The sequence below is a fragment of the Salvelinus namaycush genome, chromosome 1 (assembly GCF_016432855.1).
Source record: "Salvelinus namaycush isolate Seneca chromosome 1, SaNama_1.0, whole genome shotgun sequence".
Classification (NCBI taxonomy): Eukaryota; Metazoa; Chordata; class Actinopteri; order Salmoniformes; family Salmonidae; genus Salvelinus; species Salvelinus namaycush.
The window spans coordinates 73523255-73550968 of NC_052307.1; positions in this window are offsets into that span (position 1 = coordinate 73523255).

Here is a 27714-nt window from a genome sequence, read left to right on the forward strand (position 1 = left end):
GTGTGTGTGTGTGTGTGTGTGTGTGTGTGTGTGTGTGTGTGTGTGTGTGTGTGTGTGTGTGTGTGTGTGTGTGTGTGTGTGTGTGTGTGTGTGTGCGCGTGCGTGCGTGCGTGCGTATGGTGCAGAGTCAAACATTTCTCCAAAACATTTCATAACAACAACCAAGAATGTGAACTATTGGTGTCAACACGCCCACTAAAATACTTACATGAGAACAATGTTTTGATTAACTGTATATGCATGATTCTATTCCTCCGCTCACTGTGTTGTGACATCATGACATATGATATGGACAGTGTAACAATAATATATAGCTTAGGTCTTATACAACCTAAAATACAGGTAACAGCCAGAATAAAGGAAACACCAAAATGTTTTATTTATTTTTATTTAACCTTTATTTAACCAGGAAGGGCTAATTGAGATTTAAAATCTATTTTCAAGAGCGTCCTGGCCAAGATAGGCAGCACCAAGTCATTACAAAAATTACAGACAAACAACATGAAAAACTACAAGTAATCTAGTAAAAACCATAGAATTCACAAGAGTATAACAAAATCAAAAACAGCAAATTAAAAACATTGACAGGTCAGGGAATCAGTCTCAAGATCATTCATCAGTGATTTAAAAATACTAATCGGGACAAGTTCTTCCAGTTTAAAAGTATTTTGTAAGGCGTTCCAAGACGATGGCGCAGAGTACATAAAAAACATTTTACCAAATTCAGTTCGGACATTTGGAACAGTTAGCAGGATAAAGTCCAGCGAACGAAGAGAGTACCCACCACATTTCTGAACAATAAAAATGCCCAAATAAAAAGGTAGTAAACCCAAAATGGCCCACAAAGTGTCTTAATAGGGCGTTGGGCCACAACGAGCCAACAGAACAGCTTCAGTGTGCCTTGGCATAGATTCTACAAGTGTCTGGAACTCTATTGGAAGGATACGACACTATTCTTCCACAAGAAATGCCTTAATTTTGGTGTTTTGTTGATGGTGATGTAAAACGCTGTCTCAGGCACTGCTCCAGAATCTCCCATAAGTGTTCATTTGGGTTGAGATCTGGTGACTGAGACACACACCCTTTAAACCCCCTATACTCCTTTGAGACCCCTCTTTTAAAGTCACTGAGATGTCTTCTTCTAGACATGGTAGCCAAAATAATGATCAACTGGGCATTTTTTTACATGATACATGGGATGTTTAAATTGCTTAATTAACTCAGGAACCACACCTGTATCGAAGCACCTGCTTTCAATATACTTTGCATCCCTCATTTACTCAAGTGTTTACTTTATTTTGGAAGTTACCTGCATATCTACCATAGCCTACTTATGCCACTGCCAGTATTCATTTTTTATGTTTTTGGGTTGGTAATCTCTCGTGGACAGACACACGTAGCATATTTTAGCGTCTTTCAACAGATTGTGGGATGCGACAACTAACGAGGAACATTGTTCCGCTGGATTTTCGTCACTGATCATTTGGACAAATCACAATTTAGAATTTCGGAAGGGAAGGGGACACTTGGTACATAGACTTTCCAGAAACATGCAGAGAGAGGGGGTGGTGCTAAGGCCCTGCTTCTGCTGCTTGTTCTAGTATCTTTTGTAATATGTCACCCCCCCAGAACTAAATCATGTAGCTGGCGCAAGATTTTAGTTCTGGGTTGGCCAGATTAGTGGGTTGGAGATTCAATCTTTTTTTCTGATTGAAAGACACAGCCATACTGCTGTATATCCAGAGCTGTAAAGCTCAGTGCCAAACTCTTCCTAATCCATCCCCAAAGAGCAATAGCTGGCTTTCTAGCAGGTAAACATTTAATCCCTCAAAACTGCATTACCTGCGCAGCTGAAGTCCATTAAAAATGATTATCATCATTTGTGGGATCCAGATAAATTGCTTTACGAGGGCAGCTTAAGGTTTCTGAATTAGTTTATTCCTCAATCCTAACATGAGTACTTTTATTGTAAATAACAAAATGCCCCTCATTAGATATTGCTCCTCTCACTTTCAGAACCATGGACAGCGGCATTTGCAACATTCTTTACGTCGCATCACAAGGGAAGTTATGGCTGATTAAAGTCAACCTTGTTACGTTCACCCCTATCACTTTCATAGTCACTTTTTATAGTCATTTTCTTCATTTAACCTCTTGAGATGGAAATGTTTTTATGAAGTTGAACATGTGCTCTTCATGACAGAATGTTAAAATTGGGTGAAATAAATTGTTATTTTATAAAATGACTCTGCCCAAAAGGTACTCTATTCCTGAAATGAGCCAAATAGTGAGCAGATATTTATTTTCTTTTCAGGAACTGGAGGGTGAGCACAGGGTGACTGCACTAGGCCATGTGTAAGGCTTTTCTGATGTGACAGTGTGTTGTTTGCCAGAGGTGTTTGATGACTAAACATAATAGAATATAGCCAAGGAAGCAGTTTAGGCTATTTTTCTAAGTCAAAGTGTGAACGAGACATACCTTTATGTGAAAGACACTGGGCTCTATTACTAAATAATTCATGCAAAGATTGTGTCATTTTCTACTGTGACAAAAGCTGAACTAATATTTAGCAATTAAGTATTGTATAGAATTGCTTAAAAAAACAGCCATATATCCCTGTTGGTGATAGAGGTTTATATTCGAGCTGTCTTCTATTGGTTGAGTAGCAATGCAATCATTCTGAAAGAACTCTACAAAGTCAGACTTGCATAACATTCCTTTCATAAAAGCTGCAAATGATCAATCTCATTCTAGCTAATTATTGCCCTAATTCATTCGGTAAATTATAGGCCAGGCAGGAAGCCATTTTGTGTCTTTGCTGCCATGCTGATGGACAAAAAAAGAATGTGTTACCAAAACAACGTTTTGCTGGCTCCAGCTTCTCTTTTTAGAAGAGCAATGGACTCACCACTTGATAAACACAAGTAAGATGTCTAAGAGTGATGGGAAGGCGGGTGGGGGAGTCAGCAACGGGCCTCCACAAGGCGACATGGGATGAGAGAGAGAGAGAGAGAGAGAGAGAGAGAGAGAGAGAGAGAGAGAGAGAGAGAGGCCTACACTAAGAGATAGCTCAGCCTCTGACTGATGGCTGATGGGTGATGGAAGAGCTTCAGGCTGTATCTCAAATTACACTCTATTCTCTTTATAGTGCACCTCTATTGAACAGGGGGCATAGGGCTCTGGTCTAAAGTAGTGCACTATAGGGATTAGGACGCCTTTTGGGATGCACTACAGTAACAAGCTGCATGGCTAGCTGGCAGAGATGCATTTTTCTGCCCACTCATCGCTGAGTCGAGTCCAGCAACTCTTGATGTGCTCTTATGCCACCTGAGCGATGTCAACTGTGAGCATTTGGCCTGGCAGAAAAGGCAAGCGGATGTGTGTGTGTGCATTTTTACACTGAGTATACAAAACATTAAGAATACCTGCTCTTTCTATGACATAGACTGACCAGGTGAATCCAGGTGAAAGCTATGATCCCTTATTGATGTCACTTGTTAAATCCACTCCAACCAGTGTAGATGAAGGGGAGGAGACAGGTTAAAGAATAATTTTTAAGCCTTGAGACAATTGAGACATGGATTGTCTATAGTGTGCATTCAGAGGGTGAATGGGCAAGACAAAAGGTGCCAAGCGCAGCGTTTTGTGTCAAGAACTGCAACGCTGCTGGGTTTTTCATGCTCAACAATTTCCCATGTGCATCAAGAATGGTCTACCACCCAAAGGACATCCAGCCAAATTGACACAACTGTGGGAAGCATTGGAGTCAACATGGGCCTGCATCCCTGTGGAATGCTTTCGACACCTTGTAGAGTCCATGCTGTTCTGAGGGCAAAAGGGGCATGCAACTCAATTAGGAAGGTGTTCCTAATATTTGGTATGCTCAGTGTATATACATTTGTGTGTATGTCTACATTTGTGAGTTTGTGTGTGTGTGTGTGTGTGTGTGTGTGTGTGTGTGTGTGTGTGTGTGTGTGTGTGTGTGTGTGTGTGTGTGTGTGTGTGTGTGTGTGTGTGTGTGTGTGTGTGTGTGTGTGTGTGTGTGTGTACTGCAGTGGCAACACTAGACCATGTCCAATGTACTGTATGTAATGTTCTCTGACTCCATGGGTATGATTCGCCTAGAACTCTGCTTCACCACACATTGCATGCAATGTTGAGTGGGTGAGAAACGTTGCTTGCGGCCATTCCAGAGAAGGATTTACATAACTCTGAATAAATGGTACAGATAACATTAAGGACAATGACAATATGGGCTGAATGAATACAATACTCAGAAAACCAGGCATAGGTCAAAACATCTCACTTGCTCACGAAACCAAACCAAAAACATTCCCTGGACATTAGGTCAAATTCCCATTAAAATTCCCTATATCAGTGTGTGGGTATGCCTTTCAAATACTTAATATTCCAGTCACATATTATATCATAACACTAGCAGCATTGATGAACGGCATGCCCTTGATATGACAAGTCAGAGGACCTGAGGGTCCATCACTGCCCATAGGGGGTTGTTGGGAGATAAATGGGGGTAAAGAATGAGGGGGTGGATCCATACAGTCATTGGCTTTACCCCCTACTAAGTGTCACACTACCAGAGGTGTGGCTACCTCTTAGTAGCAGTATAGAGCAGGATAATTCAGAGTACCTGATAATTCTCTCCTGTTCTCTGCTTAATCAATTAGACCCCTGCTCCATCACCCTGTCATATAACTAGCTGGCTCAGGAGAACCTATAGGGACACACAGCTCAGGGAGACTACTATCAGGGAAATCACATACTAGGACGCAAAGCAATGACGGACTACAAGTGTAAACAAAGGAGTGTACTCCCCCCCAGCACTCACACACTTGAGTCAACTAATTGGTCAGCGAAGGCAAGTTAACCCCCAACAACAACTGTTCCCTGGGCACCGATGACGTGGACGTTGATTAAGGCAGCTCCCCACAACTCTCTGATTCAGAATGGCTGGGTTAAATGCGGAAGACACATTTCAGTTGAATGCATTCAGTTGTACAACTACTAGGTATCTCCTTTTCCTCAAATGATCCGGTCACTGTAATAACCATTCAAATAGCAACAACAACAAAAACATGCACATTTTCTCCTCTTCTCTGCTCGTGACTGCATGTGCTGCTGCGTCAGGGAGGGGGGGCATCGCCTAGGCAGCCGAAGACTTGTTTTCTACAACAATTTGCTTGTTTCAGCAAGGAGCAACAAAGCTTCATCACATTGTAGAGTTCATGTTACAGCAGAAACGGACTCACCCTCATGAATGCCCGGCCGTCATGATGGTTATTTTATTTATTTATTTATTTTATTTATTTTTAATTAAAATTTTATCCCCTTTTCTCCCCAATTTTTCGTGGTATCCAATCGCTAGTAATTACTATCTTGTCTCATCGCTACAACTCCCGTACGGGCTCGGGAGAGACGAAGGTCGAAAGCCATGCGTCCTCCGAAGCACAACCCAACCAAGCCGCACTGCTTCTTAACACAGCGCGCCTCCAACCCGGAAGCCAGCCGCACCAATGTGTCGGAGGAAACACCGTGCACCCGCCCCCCTCGGTTAGCGCGCACTGCGCCCGGCCCGCCACAGGAGTCGCTGGAGCGCGATGAGACAAGGATATCCCTACCGGCCAAACCCTCCCTAACCCGGACGACGCTAAGCCAATTGTGCGTCGCCCCACGGACCTCCCGGTCGCGGCCGGCTGCGACAGAGCCTGGGCGCGAACCCAGAGACTCTGGTGGCGCAGCTAGCGCTGCGATGCAGTGCTCTAGACCACTGCGCCACCCGGGAGGCCCTGGTTATTTTATTTTAATGACGGTCTTCATCCATAACCGTCTGTTACAGGATTATAAAGTAATTGTTCCAGCCCTAATTGTTATATTCTTAAAGCTGCAATATGTGACTTTTTGGGCGACCCACCAAAATTCACATAGAAATGTGAGTTATAGATCTGTATTCTTATTGAAAGCAAGTCTAAGAAGTGGTATATCTGTTCTATGTGTACAATTTCTATGCTACCTGTTCTTAAGTGTTGTTTTTGCATCTTTTATTTCCGGATTTTACACCAGTTTCAAACAGCTGGAAGTACAATATTTTGCGTTGTTGAAAATATATTTCACAGCGGCTTAGAAGGTACAATGATTTACTATACTTGCTATCAGAATTTTAGCAAACAGGAAATGGTGGACGATTTCTGCATAGTGCATCTTTAAACGGAATAAACACAGACCTAGTGTCGATAATCCTGATTAGATAAATATCTGTAAGAGATCAATAACTCAAACACCGTGAGTGTGAAGAGGCTGTGGGTAACAACCACACATCTCACCTTAATCACCGCTCAACGAAAACTAAGCGAGGCAATTGCAACCAACAGGCAGAATTTAATCAAAGCTGTGTCACGTTCTGACCTTAGTTCCTTTTTTATGTCTTTATTTTAAGTTTGGTCAGGTCGTGAGTTTGGGTGGGCATTCTATGTCTGGTGTCTCTATGTTGTCCTTGTTTTGTATTTCTGTGTGTTTGGCCTGGTATGGTTCTCAATCAGAGGCAGCTGTCTATCGTTGTCTCTGATTGAGAATCATACTTAGGTAGCCTGTTCCCACCTGTGTTTGTGGGTGGTTGTTTCCTGTTTAGTGTTTGTTTCACCTTTCAGGACTGTTCATTTGTCGTGTTTGTTGTTTTGTCAAGTGTTGCGTATTTTATTAAATAATATGAACACTTACCACGCTGCACCTTGGTCCTCCTCTCCTTCAGCCCGCGACGATCGTTACAGAACCACCCACCAAAAAAGGACCAAGCAGCGTGGTAACCAGGAGCAGAGGGTTCTGGACTCCTGGACTTGGGAGGAGATACTAGACGGTAAGGGACCCTGGGCACAGGCTGGGGAATATTGCCGCCCCAAGGAAGAACTGGAGGCAGCGAGAGCTGAGCGGCGGCGATATGAGGAGGTAGCACGGCAGCGCGACAGGCACGAGAGGCAGCCCCAAAACATTTTTTGGGGGGGGAACACGGGGAGTGTGGCGGAGTCAGGTTGGAGACCTGAGCCCACTCCTCGTGCTTACCGAAAGCAGCGTTGTACTGGTCAGGCACCGTGTTATGCGGTGGAGCGCACGGTGTCGCCAGTACGCACTCATAGCCCAGAGCGCTATAGGCCAGCCCCCCGCAAGTGCCATGCGAGAGTGGGCATCCAGCCAGGGCGTGTTGTGCCGGCTCAGCGTCTCTGGTCTCCGGTACGCCGTTTCGGCCCAGGGTATCCTGTGCAGGCTCTGTGTGCTGTGTCTCCGGGGCGCTGGGAGGGTGCAGTGCGTCCTATGCCTGCGCTCCACCCGTGCCGGGCGAATGTGGGCATTGAGCCTAAGGGAGAGGTGCGAGTAGTATGCACCAGATCTCCAGTGCTCACCCACAGCCCGGTTCAACCTGTGCCTGCACTCTGGAGGATCCGGGCTAAAGTGGTCATCCAGCCTGGAGGAGTGGTGCCAAGGCTGCGCACCAGAGCTCCAGTGCTCCCCCACAGCCCGGTGCATCCGGTGCCTCCTCCACGCACCAGGCCTACTGTAGGTCTCCCCAGCCTGGTGGGTCCTGTGGCAGCCCCACGCACCAGGCTGTCTCTCCCGTCAGTCAGGAGCTGCCAGAGCCGCCCGTCAGTCAGGAGCTGCCAGAGCCGCCCGTCAGTCAGGAGCTGCCAGAGCCGCCCGTCAGTCAGGAGCTGCCAGAGCCGCCCGTCCCTCCGGAGCTGCCAGAGCCGCCCGTCACTCCGGAGCTGCCAGAGTCGCCCTTCACTCTGGCGCTGCCAGAGTCTCCCGTCTATTCGGGTCCCGCTGCAAGGGTCACCAGTCCGGGGTCGGTGGTGAGGGTCGCCGCTCCAGAGGCGCCACCTAAGTGGGCCAAGACTATGGTGGCGTGGGGTCCACGTCCCGCACAAGAGCCGCCACCGCGGTGAAATGCCCACCCAGACCCTCCCCTATGGGTTCAGGTTTTGCGGCCGGAGTCCGCACCTTTGGGGGGGGGGGGTACACGCTGCACCTTGGTCCTCCACTCCTTCAGCCCGCGACGATCGTTACAAGCTGTGTGTTATCGCAGATTTTTTAAAACCCTACTAACAGGAGATTACATGCACCTGCATGCTAAAATCATCTTGATTTCAACCAAAAACCCACAAAAATGAAGTAGCAGATGAGCTGATCTCCTGTTGTTGCCATGCTACTTGATTAGACTACAATTTAATTTGATTAGAAAATAGATTATATAACTCAATCACGATTGGCTTGATTTAGTTACACACTTTATATGTGACAGTTCAGGGATATTTTATTTTCCCTTTTTGAATGGCCACGCTTTATTAGACAAGTTGTAATTAATGGATGACATAAATTACAAATTAAAAAGTAATATGAGTTTTCCATTGATATAACCTGTACGATATATTTCCACAGTATAAATGCTGTCTTAAATGAGAAATGACTTCTTTTTTTTGTACAATTAAATCACCCCTGAGTCTGCTCAATCACCAGGTTTTTTTTAATAGATGATTTAAAAGATAATTCCCTGTAGAGGGTGAAAATGTAAAGCTCAGCTTTTAGGGAGCAGGAAATATTGGAAGCAAGTAATTGAGATCAGCTGTGCTGGCGATTACAATACTGTTTACAATGATTTTTCTTCTCAGAGTGCACTTACCAGACATTTATATCATGAAAGACACTTAGTGGGATAGCTCAGAGAGAATACAACTGTTGATAGGCTGCAAAGTTTCTGAATATGAGACATATAAAACCAGTTAGCACATCTTGCCCCTCCTTAAAGATCTTGGTTTTGGAACTGAAAGTATGTCTGTGTGGCAAATGGCACCCTATTCCCTATGTAGTACACTTCTTTTGATGATGCACTAGGGAATATGGTGCCATTTGGGATGCATCCTATGAAACACTGACCCAGTGTCACAGGTGTGGCATACTCAGAGTTAATAGCTTTCATATAGGGCACCAAATGGGACACACCTACAGATGTTGGATCTTAATTTGACCAGTATTGTAGCAGCAAAATAAAACTGCTGCAACAGGATTTTAATGTTTAGTCCATAATATTGTTTGATCGGTGGCCCCGTCGTGGACCAGGATGTCTTGCTCCCAGACAGACTAAACAACTTCTTTGCTCGCTTTGAGGACAATACAGTGTCACTGACACGGCCCGCTACCAAAACCTGAGGACTCTCGTTCACTGCAGCCGACGTGAGTAAAACATTTAAACGTGTTAACCCTCGCAAGGCTGCAGGCCCAGACGGCATCCCCAGCCGCGTCCTCAGAGCATGCGCAGACCAGCTGGCTGGTGTGTTTACGGACATATTCAATCAATCCTTATCCCAGTCTGCTGTTCCCACATGCTTCAAGAGGGCCACCATTGTTCCTGTTCCCAAGAAAGCTAAGGTAACTGAGCTAAACGACTACCGCCCCGTAGCACTCACTTCCGTCATCATGAAGTGCTTTGAGAAACTAGTCAAGACCATATCACCTCCACCCTACCTGACACCCTAGACCCACTCCAATTTGCTTACCGCCCCAATTGGTCCACAGACGACGCAATCGCAACCACACTGCACACTGCCCTAACCCATCTGGACAAGAGGAATACCTATGTGAGAATGCTGTTCATCGACTACAGCTCAGCATTTAACACCATAGTACCCTCCAAACTCGTCATCAAGCTCGAGACCCTGGGTCTCGACCCCGCCCTGTGCAACTGGGTATTGGACTTCCTGACGGGCTGTCCCCAGGTGGTGAGGGTAGGTAACAACATTTCCACCCCGCTGATCCTCAACACTGGGACCCCACAAGGGTGTGTTCTGAGCCCTCTCCTGTACTCCCTGTTCACCCACGACTGCGTGGCCATGCACGCCTCCAACTCAATCATCAAGTTTGCAGACAACACTACAGTGGTAGGCTTGATTACCAACAACGACGAGATGGCCTACAGGGAGGAGGTGAGGGCCCTCGGAGTGTGGTGTCAGGAAAATAACCTCACACTCAACGTCAACAAAACAAAGGAGATGATCGTGGACTTCAGAAAACAGCAGAGGGAGCACACCCCTATCCACATCGACGGGACAGTAGTGGAGAGGGTAGAAAGTTTTAAGTTCCTCGGCGTACACATCACGGACAAACTGAATTGGTCCACCCACACAGACAGCGTGGTGAAGAAGGCGCAACAGAGCCTCAACCAACCTCAGGAGGCTGAAGAAATTCGGCTTGTCACCAAAAGCACTCACAAACTTTTACAGATGCACAATCGAGAGCATCCTGTTGGGCTGTATCACCGCCTGGTAAGGCAACTGCTCCGCCCACAACCGTAAGGCTCTCCAGAGGGTAGTGAGGTCTGCACAACGCATCACCGGGGGCAAACTACCTGCCCTCCAGGACACCTACACCACCCAATGTCACAGGAAGGACATAAAGATCATCAAGGACAACAACCACCCGAGCCACTGCCTGTTCACCCCGCTATCATCCAGAAGGCGAGGTCAGTACAGGTGCATCAAAGCAGGGACCGAGAGACTGAAAAACAGCTTCTATCTCAAGGCCATCAGACTGTTAAACAGCCACCACTAACATTGAGTGCCTGCTGCCATACATGTAAAAAATGTATCACTGGCCACTTTAAACAATGCCACTTAATATAATGTTTTACATACCCTACATTACGCATCTCATATGTATATACTGTACTCTATACCACCTACTGCATCTTGCCATCTTTATGTAATACATGTATCACTAGCCACTATAAACAATGCCACTTAATATAATGTTTACATACCCTACATTACTCATCTCATATGTAAATACTGTACTCGATACCATCAACTGCATCTTGCCTATGCCGTTCTGTACCATCACTCATTCATATATCTTTATGTACATATTCTTCATCCCCTTACACTTGTGTGTATAAGGTAGCTGTTGTGAAATTGTTAGGTTAGATTACTCGTTGGTTATTACTGCATTGTCGGGAACTAGAAGCACAAGCATTTCGCTACACTCGCATTAACATCTGCTAACCGTGTGTATGTGACAAATAACATTTTATTTGATTTGATTTGGGGTTAGGCTATTAGCTGGCCAAAATTAGGCTATATGAAAAGTGCAATACTATGTGTAAGTGCAGGTTTTCAGTGAATTTATGTAAATCATGAAGTTCATCTGCAGGAAAATTCTCAAGGACAAAAGAGTGATCAAATTAAGATCCTACACCTATGGAGGTTACTATGTTCTCTGTCATGGTATCTGCTTATTGGACACTGAGATAGGCCTGAGATGACGGTTCTATTAAGGAGAGAAAGAACCCATAGCTGATATGAACCATGTATGTCCAAAAAAGGTAATTCCACTAAAAGCAAGAAAATGTTTAATGTGTAAATGTATGCAATAAACTAGGCCTGCTCATTGTATTGAATATGACTACATGGACTCAGCGGTGTATGATCCTTAGGTGTGTCTCTGCCTTTAGGAAATAGACCTTTTACACTATTGCGTTCTTCTGGTTTCAGAAGCCTATTCAGAATTGATATGCAGTCTAAATTCCAATAATAACAATGATATGATTCTTAGTATATACTAAAGTATTATCCAGGCTCTATAACTACAGTACCAGACCTAGAATGAAACCATTTCTGCCATGCACATCCTTGTTTTCACTGTGATTGTTGCATTTGAGTGTCATTCAAAGCGCCCTGTCCTACTCAAAGACAGATCGATCTATTAATGTAGCCTTGTCGTGTAGTGTAGACCTACAAATATGCTGCTGTGTTGACGTAACATTCTTTCTGTAGAATGAAAGGAATGACAGCATGTCAAGAAGCATCTACACTGTATTTTGATGCACAGTGGGTTACTTCGGTTTGTGATTCATAGATCATTCGGTTTTTATTTTGGTTATGAAACTCCGCTGCTGCCTAGGCCTACAGGTCGCCAGATACGCTGTTTATAGACGGTTGGATAAATCGCATCGACATTTGGGTCACCCAATTCTTCTCGTCCGAATTACCCGCAAGACAGCGCCATATCTTGACACTTCGTTAATCATACTGTGGACCAACATATTCGGCATATTGTAGTGCTCGTGTCTAATAAGGGTGGTGAATATGCCTGTTTTTGTGCTTTTCAAAATCGGTATATTTCACATAGCCTAAACTACATCGTCATCGTTTTATCCCTTTTAAAATCTACCTGTTATGTGAAATAGGCTATCATTCACATTTCCATACAGAGCTGCTTCATCCTAGTCTGTGTTTTTCATACAGTCCTTTAGCTCTTAAAACCGGGTGTAATATTAACAAACTGGCAAATACCCAAATGTGTTAATCCTTCCTTTCCTATGCAATCGGATTCGGGATTCCTCCACGGTCTCTACACGCAGGGCCAGAGTAGCGATTGCTTTTTCAAATTTAGACTACTACAATAAACTACAAAATATTATTCTGTTGTATTTTATTTTGACGGTATAAATAGAGAACACAAGGCATCTTCACTGACACGCAATCCAAATCAATGCAGAATATACTAGCCTACCATTACTGTCCAGTAGGCTAATCCTTTTTTAGGAAGGAACCATGCAGTTCCGCGAGGTAAAGAACATCGGAAATATGACATGACACAAATAGGCTATGGAGGTAAAATAAAAATTCCACTGACACTTACCTTCTGTGATGCTGGGGAGAGCGCGCGGCACGAAGGGTAGCGAACGGGGAGTGAGAAATCTCGTAGTGTCATTCGAGTGTGCGTGGGGCTGTGGGCGAGTGAGTGAGTGGGAGGGGCACCAATGTGAGAGAATCGCCTCGGTGGATGAAAATATTGAACTTGTCGATAGAAGGCTGTACGGTATGGTAAAACATTGACACAACCGAGCCGGTGTTCGGGCCGCTGGTCAGGGACAAGCTCAGTGCCCCAGCAGATATTTAACCCTTTTCACCGGCAGAGAGAGGAGTGTGGCTATTGACTAGCCAGTATTTTCAGAAATACATTCTTATCTGTCTCGTATCTAGGGCTCGATCAGAGCATATAATTAAATGTATATTGTTATATATCTCAACGCCCCAGTGTGCCCGGGTCTAATCTTGGTTAACCCAGAACTAAAACCTAGAGTAATTTAGTCAGAATCTGGCCATCAGAGATTAGCCCAGGCCCTGGCACATTTTTAGTACCGGTACACACTTCTGTTAAGGTGTCCCTCCCTTCCATGCACTAAACATCACTGTCTTGTCTTGAACATGACAGTCTGGAACTCATTAGTGGTACTGGCTCTCATTTTATAACACACTGAAACAAACATAGGTCCAAGATCTAAAGGGGAGTCAATAAAATATTAAATTATGGGTCAGTGAACCGCCATCGAGAACCATTCATAATCTGCCGTAAGGGTGCTTTTCAAAGATGCCAATTCCAAGTAGCAAAAATACTGAGAAACAGAGACACCCATTTCAGATCCAGTCAAAGGTTCTGAGCTGCTGTATTCATAGCTGTGTTTTAGTTTCCCTCCATCAGCCTGAATGTGTGTTACTGTACTGAAGACCGTATCTGCTCAGATGTGCTGTTGGCAGCCAATTCCCTTTCTGATGGGGATTTAGCATTAGTCCACAGGCTCAGTAATCAGTGTTGTGTGTATGTGTCTGTATGTATCTGTGTGTGGGTGAGTGAGTGCATGCAAGTGAGCAAATGTGTCTGTGTGTGCGTATTGGTGTGTGTGTGTTAGTCTTGGATCAATACAGCCAATGAAATGTTGGGCTGGATGGAGAGTAGAGGGGGGTGTGAGACAGACACAGAAACCCCTCACTAACCAGCTCTCCAACTCCCTGTCAGATTAACAATCTTTGGATGCGTCCCAAATCGCACCCTATTCCCTAGCTATGTAGTGCACTACTTTTGACCAGTGCACTACTTTAACCAGGTCTAAAGTAGTGCACTATATAAGGAATGGGGTGTGATTTGGGACACAACAGTTCTCATTACCCCTAAATGGCTGGTATGCATCAGCTGCTGGAGTGGGTACACACAACTACTGAAGGACCTGAAAACAAGATTGGGAGATATTTTGAGGCTTGATGACCAATCTACCCTGAGCCCTGGCCCTGTTCATATCCAAACATCCAATCTGCCCTGACCCTGTTCATATCCAAACATCCAATCTGCCCTGACCCTGTTTATATCCAAACATCCAATCTGCCCTGACCCTGTTTATATCCAAACATCCAATCTGCCCTGAGCCCTGACCCTGTTCATATCCAAACATCCAATCTGCCCTGACCCTGTTTATATCCAAACATCCAATCTGCCCTGACCCTGTTTATATCCAAACATCAATCTACCCTGAGCCTGTTTATATCCAAACATCCAATCTACCCTGAGCCTGTTTATATCCAAACATCAATCTACCCTGAGCCTGTTTATATCCAAACATCAATCTACCCTGACCCTGTTCATATCCAAACATCCAATCTGCCCTGACCCTGTTTATATCCAAACATCAATCTACCCTGAGCCTGTTTATATCCAAACATACAATCTGCCCTGACCCTGTTTATATCCAAACATCAATCTACCCTGAGCCTGTTTATATCCAAACATCCAATCTGCCCTGACCCTGTTTATATCCAAACATCAATCTACCCTGAGCCTGTTTATATCCAAACATCCAATCTGCCCTGACCCTGTTTATATCCAAACATCAATCTACCCTGAGCCTGTTTATATCCAAACATCAATCTACCCTGACCCTGTTTATATCCAAACATCCAATCTACCCTGACCCTGTTTATATCCAAACATCCAATCTACCCTGACCCTGTTTATATCCAAACATCCAATCTACCCTGAGCCTGTTTATATCCAAACATCCAATCTGCCCTGAGCCTGTTTATATCCAAACATCCAATCTACCCTGACCCTGTTTATATCCAAACATCCAATCTACCCTGAGCCTGTTTATATCCAAACATCCAATCTGCCCTGACCCTGTTTATATCCAAACATCAATCTACCCTGAGCCTGTTTATATCCAAACATCCAATCTACCCTGAGCCTGTTTATATCCAAACATCCAATCTACCCTGACCCTGTTTATATCCAAACATCCAATCTACCCTGACCCTGTTTATATCCAAACATCCAATCTACCCTGACCCTGTTTATATCCAAACATCCAATCTACCCTGACCCTGTTTATATCCAAACATCCAATCTACCCTGAGCCTGTTTATATCCAAACATCCAATCTACCCTGAGCCCTGGCCCTGTTTATATCCAAACATCCAATCTGCCCTGAGCCCTGACCCTGTTTATATCCGAACATCAATCTGCCCTGACCCTGTTTATATCCAAACATCCAATCTGCCCTGACCCTGTTTATATCCAAACAGCCAATCTGCCCTGACCCTGTTTATATCCAAACATCCAATCTGCCCTGACCCTGTTTATATCCAAACAGCCAATCTGCCCTGACCCTGTTTATATCCAAACATCCAATCTGCCCTGACCCTGTTTATATCCAAACAGCCAATCTGCCCTGACCCTGTTTATATCCAAACATCCAATCTGCCCTGACCCTGTTTATATCCAAACATCCAATCTGCCCTGAGCCTGTTTATATCCAAACATCCAATCTACCCTGAGCCTGTTTATATCCAAACATCCAATCTGCCCTGAGCCCTGACCCTGTTTATATCCAAACATCAATCTACCCTGAGCTTGTTTATATCCAAACATCAATCTAACCTGACCCTGTTTATATCCAAACATCAATCTACCCTGAGCCCTGACCCTGTTTATATCCAAACATCAATCTGCCCTGAGCCCTGACCCTGTTTATATCCAAACATCCAATCTACCCTGACCCTGTTTATATCCAAACATCAATCTGCCCTGACCCTGTTTATATCCAAACATCAATCTGCCCTGAGCCCTGACCCTGTTTATATCCAAACATCAATCTACCCTGAGCTTGTTTATATCCAAACATCAATCTACCCTGACCCTGTTTATATCCAAACATCAATCTACCCTGAGCCCTGACCCCGTTTATATCCAAACATCCAATCTGCCCTGAGCCCTGACCCTGTTTATATCCAAACATCAATCTACCCTGAGCCCTGACCCTGTTTATATCCAAACATCCAATCTACCCTGAGCCCTGACCCCGTTTATATCCAAACATCCAATCTACCCTGAGCCCTGACCCCGTTTATATCCAAACATCCAATCTACCCTGAGCCCTGGCCCTGTTTATATCCAAACATCCAATCTACCCTGAGCCCTGACCCTGTTTATATCCAAACATCCAATCTACCCTGAGCCCTGACCCTGTTTATATCCAAACATCCAATCTACCCTGAGCCCTGACCCCGTTTATATCCAAACATCCAATCTACCCTGAGCCCTGGCCCTGTTTATATCCAAACATCCAATCTACCCTGAGCCCTGACCCCGTTTATATCCAAACATCCAATCTACCCTGACCATGTTTATATCCAAACATCCAATCTGCCCTGACCCTGTTTATATCCAAACATCAATCTACCCTGAGCTTGTTTATATCCAAACATCAATCTACCCTGACCCTGTTTATATCCAAACATCCAATCTACCCTGAGCCCTGGCCCTGTTATATCCAAGCATCCAATCTGCCCTGAGCCCTGACCCTGTTTATATCCAAACATCAATCTGCCCTGAGCCCTGGCCCTGTTATATCCAAACATCCAATCTACCCTGACCCTGACCCTGTTTATATCCAAACATCAATCTGCCCTGACCCAAATAAGTAATACATAATATTCAATAAAAACATAATGATCACCTCAATAACCTAATAGTCCGGACTCCTTTTCCTGGAGTGTTTGTAGAGCTATATTCATCATAACATTATTAGGGATGTAAGACTCTGTAGGACCTCTTTTAATAAATACAGTGGAAATGGCCTGTCGTGGGTAGAGTGATGCTGATGGGAGGGGATGGACTGGACCAGTGGAAATGGTCTGTCGTGGGTAGAGTGATGCTGATGGGAGGGGATGGACTGGACCAGTGGAAATGGTCTGTCGTGGGTAGAGTGATGTTGATGGGAGGGGATGGGCTGGACCAGTGGAAATGGTCTGTCGTGGGAAGAGTGATGCTGATGGGAGGGGATGGGCTGGACCAGTGGAAATGGCCTGTCGTGGGTAGAGTGATGATGATGGGAGGGGATGGGCTGGACCAGTGGAAATGGTCTGTCGTGGGTAGTGTGACGCTGATGGGAGGGGATGGGCTGGACCAGTGGAAATGGTCTGTCGTGGGTAGAGTGATGCTGATGGGAGGGGATGGGCTGGACCAGTGGAAATGGTCTGTCGTGGGTAGAGTGATGCTGATGGGAGGGGATGGGCTGGACCAGTGGAAATGGTCTGTCGTGGGTAGAGTGATGCTGATGGGAGGGGATGGACCAGTGGAAATGGCCTGTCGTGGGTAGTGTGACGCTGATGGGAGGGGATGGGCTGGACCAGTGGAAATGGTCTGTCGTGGGTAGAGTGATGCTGATGGGAGGGGATGGGCTGGACCAGTGTAAATGGTCTGTCGTGGGTAGAGTGACGCTGATGGGAGGGGATGGGCTGGACCAGTGGAAATGGTCTGTCATGGGTAGTGTGACGCTGAATGAGAGGGGATGGGCTGGACTAGTGGAAATAGTCTGTCGTGGGTAGAGTGATGCTGATGGGAGGGGATGGGCTGGACCAGTGGAAATGGTCTGTTGTGGGTAGTGTGACGCTGAATGAGAGGGGATGGGCTGGACTAGTGTAAATGGCCTGTTGTGGGTAGAGTGATGCTGATGGGAGGGGATGGGCTGGACCAGTGGAAATGGTCTGTCGTGGGTAGAGTGATGCTGATGGGAGGGGGATGGGCTGGACCAGTGGAAATGGTCTGTCGTGGGTAGAGTGATGCTGATGGGAGGGGATGGGCTGGACCAGTGGAAATGGTCTATTGTGGGTAGTGTGACGCTGAATGAGAGGGGATGGGCTGGACTAGTGTAAATGGCCTGTTGTGGGTAGAGTGATGCTGATGGGAGGGGGATGGGCTGGACCAGTGGAAATGGTCTGTCGTGGGTAGAGTGATGCTGATGGGAGGGGATGGGCTGGACCAGTGGAAATGGTCTGTCGTGGGTAGAGTGATGCTGATGGGAGGGGATGGGCTGGACCAGTGGAAATGGTCTGTCGTGGGTAGAGTGATGCTGATGGGAGGGGATGGGCTGGACCAGTGGAAATGGTCTGTTGTGGGTAGTGTGATGCTGAATGAGAGGGGATGGGCTGGACCAGTGGAAATGGTCTGTCGTGGGTAGAGTGATGCTGATGGGAGGGGCTGGACTGGACCAGTGGAAATGGTCTGTCGTGGGTAGAGTGATGCTGATGGGAGGGGATGGGCTGGACCAGTGGAAATGGTCTGTCGTGGGTAGAGTGATGCTGATGGGAGGGGCTGGACTGGACCAGTGGAAATGGTCTGTCGTGGGTAGAGTGATGCTGATGGGAGGGGCTGGACTGGACCAGTGGAAATGGTCTGTCGTGGGTAGAGTGATGTTGATGGGAGGGGATGGGCTGGACCAGTGGAAATGGTCTGTCGTGGGTAGAGTGATGCTGATGAGAGGGGATGGGCTGGACCAGTGGAAATGGTCTGTCGTGGGTAGAGTGACGCTGATGGGAGGGGATGGGCTGGACCAGTGGAAATGGTCTGTCGTGGGTAGAGTGATGCTGATGGGAGGGGATGGGCTGGACCAGTGGAAATGGCCTGTCGTGGGTAGAGTGATGCTGATGGGAGGGGATGGGCTGGACCAGTGGAAATGGTCTGTCGTGGGTAGTGTGACGCTGATGGGAGGGGATGGGCTGGACCAGTGGAAATGGTCTGTCGTGGGTAGAGTGATGCTGATGGGAGGGGATGGGCTGGACCAGTGGAAATGGTCTGTCGTGGGTAGAGTGATGCTGATGGGAGGGGATGGGCTGGACCAGTGCAAATGGTCTGTCGTGGGTAGTGTGACGCTGATGGGAGGGGATGGGCTGGACCAGTGGAAATGGTCTGTCGTGGGAAGAGTGATGCTGATGGGAGGGGATGGGCTGGACCAGTGCAAATGGTCTGTCGTGGGTAGAGTGATGCTGATGGGAGGGGATGGGCTGGACCAGTGGAAATGGTCTGTCGTGGGTAGAGTGATGCTGATGGGAGGGGATGGGCTGGACCAGTGGAAATGGCCTGTCGTGGGTAGTGTGACGCTGATGGGAGGGGATGGGCTGGACTAGTGTAAATGGCCTGTTGTGGGTAGAGTGATGCTGATGGGAGGGGGATGGACCAGTGGAAATGGTCTGTCGTGGGTAGAGTGATGCTGATGGGAGGGGATGGGCTGGACCAGTGGAAATGGTCTGTCGTGGGTAGTGTGACGCTGAATGAGAGGGGATGGGCTGGACTAGTGTAAATGGCCTGTTGTGGGTAGAGTGATGCTGATGGGAGGGGATGGGCTGGACCAGTGGAAATGGTCTGTCGTGGGTAGAGTGATGCTGATGGGAGGGGATGGGCTGGACCAGTGGAAATGGCCTGTCGTGGGTAGTGTGACGCTGATGGGAGGGGATGGGCTGGACCAGTGGAAATGGTCTGTTGTGGGTAGAGTGATGTGGACCAGTGGAAATGGTCTGTCGTGGGTAGAGTGATGCTGATGGGAGGGGATGGGCTGGACCAGTGGAAATGGTTTGTTGTGGGTAGTGTGACGCTGAATGAGAGGGGATGGGCTGGACTAGTGGAAATGGTCTGTCGTGGGTAGAGTGATGCTGATGGGAGGGGCTGGACTGGACCCAGTGGAAATGGTCTGTCGTGGGTAGAGTGATGCTGATGGGAGGGGATGGGCTGGACCAGTGGAATGGTCTGTCGTGGGTAGAGTGATGCTGATGGGAGGGGATGGGCTGGACCAGTGGAAATGGTCTGTCGTGGATAGAGTGATGCTGATGGGAGGGGATGGGCTGGACCAGTGGAAATGGTCTGTCGTGGGTAGAGTGATGCTGATGGGAGGGGATGGGCTGGACCAGTGGAAATGGTCTGTCGTGGATAGAGTGATGCTGATGGGAGGGGATGGGCTGGACCAGTGAAAATGGTCTGTCGTGGGTAGAGTGATGCTGATGGGAGGGGATGGGCTGGACCAGTGGAAATGGCCTGTTGTGGGTAGTGTGACGCTGATGGGAGGGGATGGGCTGGACCAGTGGAAATGGTCTGTTGTGGGTAGTGTGACGCTGATGGGAGGGGGATGGGCTGGACCAGTGGAAATGGTCTGTCGTGGGTAGAGTGATGCTGATGGGAGGGGCTGGACTGGACCAGTGGAAATGGTCTGTCGTGGGTAGAGTGATGCTGATGGGAGGGGATGGGCTGGACCAGTGTAAATGGCCTGTTGTGGGTAGTGTGACGCTGATGGGAGGGGATGGGCTGGACCAGTGGAAATTTTCTGTTGTGGGTAGTGTGACGCTGATGGGAGGGGGATGGGCTGGACCAGTGGAAATGGTCTGTCGTGGGTAGAGTGATGCTGAGGGGAGGGGCTGGACTGGACCAGTGGAAATGGTCTGTCGTGGGTAGAGTGATGCTGATGGGAGGGGATGGGCTGGACCAGTGGAAATGGTCTGTCGTGGGTAGAGTGATGCTGATGGGAGGGGATGGGCTGGACCAGTGGAAATGGTCTGTCGTGGGTAGAGTGATGCTGATGGGAGGGGATGGGCTGGACCAGTGGAAATGGCCTGTCGTGGGTAGTGTGACGCTGAATGAGAGGGGATGGGCTGGACCAGTGGAAATGGTCTGTCGTGGGTAGAGTGATGCTGATGGGAGGGGATGGGCTGGACCAGTGGAAATGGCCTGTCGTGGGTAGTGTGACGCTGAATGAGAGGGGATGGGCTGGACCAGTGTGAAGGGACTTTCAGCTGTGACTCAAGCAGCAGCTGCTGGGTGGGACAGCCCAAATAGAAATAGATTCACAGTGCCACAACATCCACACTTACACTTGGCATAGAGGGGGAGAGAGAGAGAGAGAGAGTATGGGAAAGAGAGAGAGAGATGTATGGGAAAGAGAGAGAGTGGGAAAGAGAGAGAGAGAGAGAAAAGATAAGTATAGGCAGGAGATAGATAAAGCTAGAGAGAGAGAGTGTTTGTGTATGTGTTCACGTGTGAGTGTGTGTAAGAAAGAGAGAGAGAGAGAGATAATACAATTCCTTGGACCAATTTGAAGTGCCTCTGTCTCACAGTAGGAAAGGCAGTTTCGACATTGTACACGGTCTCTGTTTTGACTGGATATTGACATGACTATTCTCTGATGTAAAAATAGTCTTCAACAATGGGTTCTGGGAAATAAAAGCAATCCTACAGAGGGACAATATTAAATTATATTACTACTTGGGAATTACAATGAATATCTCTCTATCGGTTCTTCCTGTATTTTATCAGCAGATCACCCCAGCATCAATGCAAAGAATAGTGAGGTATTACTATTACTGTAGCCTGTAACTTCATGGTAATTACAGTAAAAGTATGTTATATACAATGTAATTTGTGAGCAGTAGGACCGAATCTTCTGCTATAACCCCATTTCTCTCCCGATTGAAATTCACGCAGCGTACTAACAACACCCAGGGCTGGCTATAGGCTACAGTACCGTACAACTGCATCACCTCAAATGAGTTATGGGCTAGTTCTAACCTCAGACAACTGTTAGAGCACAGATCAACCTGCCTGCCTGCCTGCCACACCCTTTCCTCCAGACAGACATGCCGCTTCTCTCCTTTATGAATTATCTCAGCTATTCCACCCTTCTTCCTCCTCCCTCCCCTCCTTACCATCCCTCAATCCCTCCAAACATACACACTTCTGCACACACACACACACACACACACACACACACACACACACACACACACACACACACACACACACACACACACACACACACACGCGCACACACACACACACACACACACACACACACACACACACACACACACACACACACACACACACACACACACACGGCAGCTGGCCAAGGTCAGTGGGCTGTCCACAGTGTGTTTGTGTTTCTGAGAGGCTGAAACATTAACACCATCTCTATAAACAGTAGAGTCAAATCAGAATAGTTTTCAACTGTTGTTTTGTAATTGGATCCTATCAACTGTGATTCCATGGGGGAATTACTGTCATCTGTCTCTTCCAAGTATACGGGTCAGAGAGTTAAGGGGCAGGGTGGTGTGATATTCTTTATTTTACAATCCCGAGATAAATATGTTTAAAGATATATGCGTTATCCAGAGCCATATACTGTAAATACAACTCTGGTGTTAACCATTAGTTAACCATTAGTTAATAATTCGTTATTGATTAGTTAACCATTAGTTAATAATTCGTTATTGATTAGTTAACCATTAGTTAATCATTAGTTATTGATTAGTTAACCATTAGTTAATAATTAGTTAACCACTAATGAACTATTAGTTAATCATTAGTTAACTATTAGTTAACAGTTTGTTAATCATGAGTTGACCATTAGTTAGCTATTAGTTAATCATTAGTTAACCATTAGTTAACCATTAGTTAGCCATTAGTTAACTATTCATTTTGTAATCTGAAGTCTTTTAGTATTTTCTTCTGTACAGAGTGTAACTGACCGAAGTGGGTGTTACTCATGGAGATTCTTCAGTCAGAATAGAATATATCCATTGTTCAACTGTCCCAGGGTCTCATTTATGAAATGTTCTTACATTTACACAACCTTTTCTGTGTACAATAGTTTCTTAAAATATGAGAAAATCCGGTTTATATAATGGATACACCAATGAATAAAGTTGTGTTGTTCACAAATTAGCTTTTATAAATTACACAATTTCATTCAAATTTTTCACACAATTTCATTCACATTGTTGCTATGGATGAAGGTTTTAGAAATGTGTCCCCAGGACCCTTAAGCTGCTATTTCTGAGCTCAGATCCTATTGTCTGTCTGTAGGTCTTGTCCTTCTCTAAGGACATCTTAACTTCTGTTTCCATCAGACTTCTCTATTGACTGGGCCCAGCCCCTCTGGCTGACGTCAGAACCTGGGTAGGATTTGTGTGTGTGTGTGTGTACGTGCATGTGTGTGTATATCCGTGTGTGTGCCTGCCTGCATGTGTGTATGCGTACTTTAGCGTGTGTGTGTGTGTGTGTGCATGGTGCAGCACCCAGCAGAGCAACAGATCAAAGGGACCGGACCAGAGGAGACTCTCTCTGCTGATCTACGGTCCTCGGTCCTCCTCACGTGTCGACTGCAGGGGAGCAGAGGAGCAGATCAATAACATGGCTCTGAATTATTAATCAGACTTTATAATGCTGAAAAGACTGATGATGTCTTCATGAGGACTGGGATTTTACCAGAGTGATACGTTTTTGACAGTACGGCACTTAACAATGATTAAAAACCTAACGGCATGCTCTATAGTGACTCTATGTCTGTGTCCCAAATGGAAACCTATTTCCTATAGTGCACTACTTAGACCAGGGTTTTTTCCCATAGCTTGTAGAGTCAATAACAGTGATGTAGAGGTAAGTAGATTGATATGATTGTAATTGAGCCCTAAATACACCGTGTGGATATGAGTGAGCTTTACATTACATTTTTTAAGTCATGTATTTGAATGAATAGCTAAGGCATGGGTTCTTTCTTAGTCCATTTTTCTGCAATTCCTTGCTTCCTATCTCTTTGCCTCCTTTTCAACTGTAATTTTACCTTTATTTAACTAGGCAAGTCAGTTAAGAACAAATTCTTATTTTCAATGACTGCAGTTAACAGTGGGTTAACTGCCTGTTCAGGGGCAGAATGACAGATTTGTACCTTGTCAGCTCAGGGATTTGAACTTGCAACCTTTCGGTTACTACTCCAACACTCTAACCACTAGGCTACCCTGCCGCCGTAATGGAGGAGAAAGTCCCTCAGACCTTCTCATCCAATGCCTTTTGAGAAGGAGACAAGACGAGAGGATGTGAGGAATCGAGGAGAGATAAATCGAAAAAGACCCATGGTGATTTGAACTGTGAATAAACTAGAATAGAAATCAATGTAGAGCAATGTAGCTAGCTGTAGATGCAGTGGTGGAAAAAGTACCCAAATGTCATACTTGAGTTAAAGTAAAGATACCTTGATAGAAAATGACTCAAGTCAAAGTGAAAGTCACTCAGGAAAATATTACTTGATTAAAAGTCTAAAAGTATTTGATTTTAAATATACTTAAGTATCAAAAGTAAATGTAATTGCTAAAATATACTTAAGTATCAAAAGTAAAAGTACAATTATAATCATTTAAAATTCCTAATATTACGCAAACCAGATGGCGCCATTTTCTTTTTAATTTGTTTTATTACGGATAGCCAAGGGTACACTTCAACACTCTGACAACATTACACATTAATCATGTGTGTTCATTGAATCCGCCAGATCAGAGGCAGTAAGGATGACCACGGATGTCCTCTTGATGAGTGTGTGAATTAGACAATGTTTTTGTCCTGCTAAGAATTCAAAATGTAATAGTACTTTTGGGTGTCAGGGAAAATGTATGGAGCTAAAAGTACATCATTGTCTTTAGGAATGTAGTGAAGTAAAAGTAAAAGTTGTCAAAAATAAAAAATAGTAAAGATACCCCAAAAAACAACTTAAGTAGTACTTTAAAGTATTTTTACTTAAGTACTTTACACCACTGTGTAGATGTTGTATAGAAAAAACAAGAACTGGCCACTATTGAGCAGGAATCATTCTGGCGTTCTACCCGGTCAGCATTATGATCAAACATTAGAATGGAGGGAGAGGTAGAAGGAAAGTGTGAGCACGGTGTTAAAAAATGAAATCTCAAAGCCAGAGAAAGACAGCTTTACTGACACCGTGATACCATTTTACATAGTGAGGTTTGTCTGCGTTCCCAAAGGAGTGTGTTTGTGCGCATGCGTGCATATGTGAATTGATACACAGCAGCCTCACTAAAGGCTGTGTGTGTGTGTGTGTGTGTGTGTGTGTGTGTGTGTGTGTGTGTGTGTGTGTGTGTGTGTGTGTGTGTGTGTGTGTGTGTGTGTGTGTGTGTGTGTGTGTGTGTGTGTGTGTGTGTGTGTGTGTGTGTGTGTGTGAGTGTGTGTGTGTGTGTGTTCTAATGAGCTGGGGTTTAAATGTGGAGCTCAGCTCTCCTGTGTCAGCCTCTCTTCTCTGGCGGCCATCCATCCCTCATCACTTCCTGCCTGTCACTTTCCCCTGGTTACAGTGTCCGTTATGCCTCAGACGCCCAGTCAGCACTGCAGGTGCTGTGTGTGTGTGTCATATTGCGTAGCATCTCAACACTTTAAAGATGCTTCCTCACTGATTTAGTGGTCCTTATTTCCCAGAAAGACAGACGGATAAACATAGAGACAGACAGGCAGAAACAGACAGACAGAGAGACAAACTGCCAGACAGACAGAAAGAGAGACAGACAGACGGACAGACAGAAAGAGAGACAGACAGACGGACAGACAGACGGACAGACAGAGACAGACAGATGGACAGTCATACGGACAGACAGAGAGACAGACGGACAGACAGAAAGAGAGACAGACAGACGGACAGACAGAGACAGACAGATGGACAGTCATACGGACAGACAGAGAGACAGACGGACAGACAGAGAGGCAGATGGACAGACAGAGAGACAGACAGTCGATCAGTCGATCTCTCAATCCCTCAATATGCAATCAGTTAGTGGATAACATAGGGAAGGAGTTCCAGACATGTCGTCTCCAACAGCATTTAGCCACTGAGCTCCACTGCCACGATTGGCTCCAGTTCCCCTGAGAGCTCCTCCAGAACGGTGAGGATGGAGACAGCCCGGCTTTATGTTTACGCCATCAGTCTGTACTGTAGCACTGTTGAGCCTTAATTCATTGAGCGGTGTGGGGGTGACAGCTGTGTGTGTGAAGACCGTCCCTGCCTCCCCTGGCCCTCCCTCATTTCCCCTCCTCTCCCCCTGCCTCCCTCCTCTCCCCTCCCCTGCCCCTTACCTACCCTCCTCTCCCCTCCTCTCCCCCTTCCTCCCCTCCTCTCCCTTCTTCTCCCCTCTGCATCCCCCTCCTCTCCCTTCTTCTCCCCCCTGCATCCCCCTCCTCTCCCCCCTGCCTCCCCTCCTCTCCCCCTTCCTCCCCTCCTCTCCCTTCTTCTCCCCTCTGCATCCCCCTCATCTCCCTTCTTCTCCCCCCTGCATCCCCCTCCTCTCCCCCCTACCTACCCTCCTCTCCCCTCCTCTCCCCCTTCCTCCCCTCCTCTCCCTTCTTCTCCCCTCTGCATCCCCCTCCTCTCCCTTCTTCTCCCCCCTGCATCCCCCTCCTCTCCCCCCTGCTTACCCTCCTCTCCCCTCCTCTCCCCCCTGCCTCCCCTCCGCTCCCCTCCTCTCCCCTCTGCCTCCCCTCTTCTCCCCCAGGACAGTAAGTGATTGTCCATGTTACCAGATTCTCCCTGAGCAACATCAGTCAGAGGTTGTATCCCAAATGGCACCCTATTCCCTATATAGTGCATTACTTTTGACAAGCAGAGCCATATGGGCCCTGGTCAAAAGTAGTGCACAACATAGGGAATAGGGTTCCATTTGGGACACAGACAGTCAGTCCATGGTAAAGGAAGTAATACAGTAGACTGATATTCCAACAGAGACATCACTTACTAATGAGCAGACGATGACGGGTAGGCTGATTACATACGTGGATGTGCTGGTGTCCATTTCATCATGACGTTATGCTGTCTGTCAATTTGTAACATATTGCAGTGAGGAAGTAAAGTGAATCTAAACAATTTGAAATGGGGGGTATTGTTTATGCTATCTCATGGAACACTCCTAGACGTTACAAGCCGAAGTAGAAAGAATTACAACAAATGGTGGGTAAGAGGAGACAAGGAACTATGTCCCCTTCATCATGTTTGGCCACTTCCTTGCTGGTTGCATCTCAAAGACACCGCCCGAGGCTTGACATAATAAAATGAATGAACTCAATAAGGAATGAATCAAATGTGATGTGGGTTTTCGTTTAATGCCTGGTTGTCTCACTAGCCAACAGAGTCCATCACCAGCATGACCTCTACTGTCACACTGAAGCAGATCATTACACTCCCTCTCCATCTCCTCACAGAGACACCACTGACCTCTCTGTCTCTAGGAGTTACCCTCCCCTCCCCACCCTTCTCTCTCTCTCTCTCTCTCTCTCTCTCTCTCTCTCTCTCTCTCTCTCTCTCTCTCTCTCTCTCTCTCTCTCTCTCTCTCTCTCTCTCTCTCTCTCTCTCTCTCTCTCTCTCTCTCTCTCTCTCTCTCTCTCTCTCTCTCTCTCTCTCTCTCTCTCTCTCTCTCTCTCTCTCTCTCTCTCTCTCTCTCTCTCTCTCTCTCTCTCTCTCTCTCTCTCTCTCTCTCTCTCTCTCTGTGTGTGTTTGTTTTGGAAACCGTGGCTGATTTCAAATCAAATTGTATTAGTCACATGCACCGAAAACAACAGACCTTACAGTGAAATGCTTACTTATGAGCCCCTAACCAACAATGCAGTTAAAAAAAAATATGAATAAGAAATAAGGGTTCCATTTGGGACACAGCCAGTCAGTTATGGTAAAGGGGTTAATACAGAGACTGATATAAACCCCATTACAGTAGACTGATATTAACCCCCTTTTATTAAAT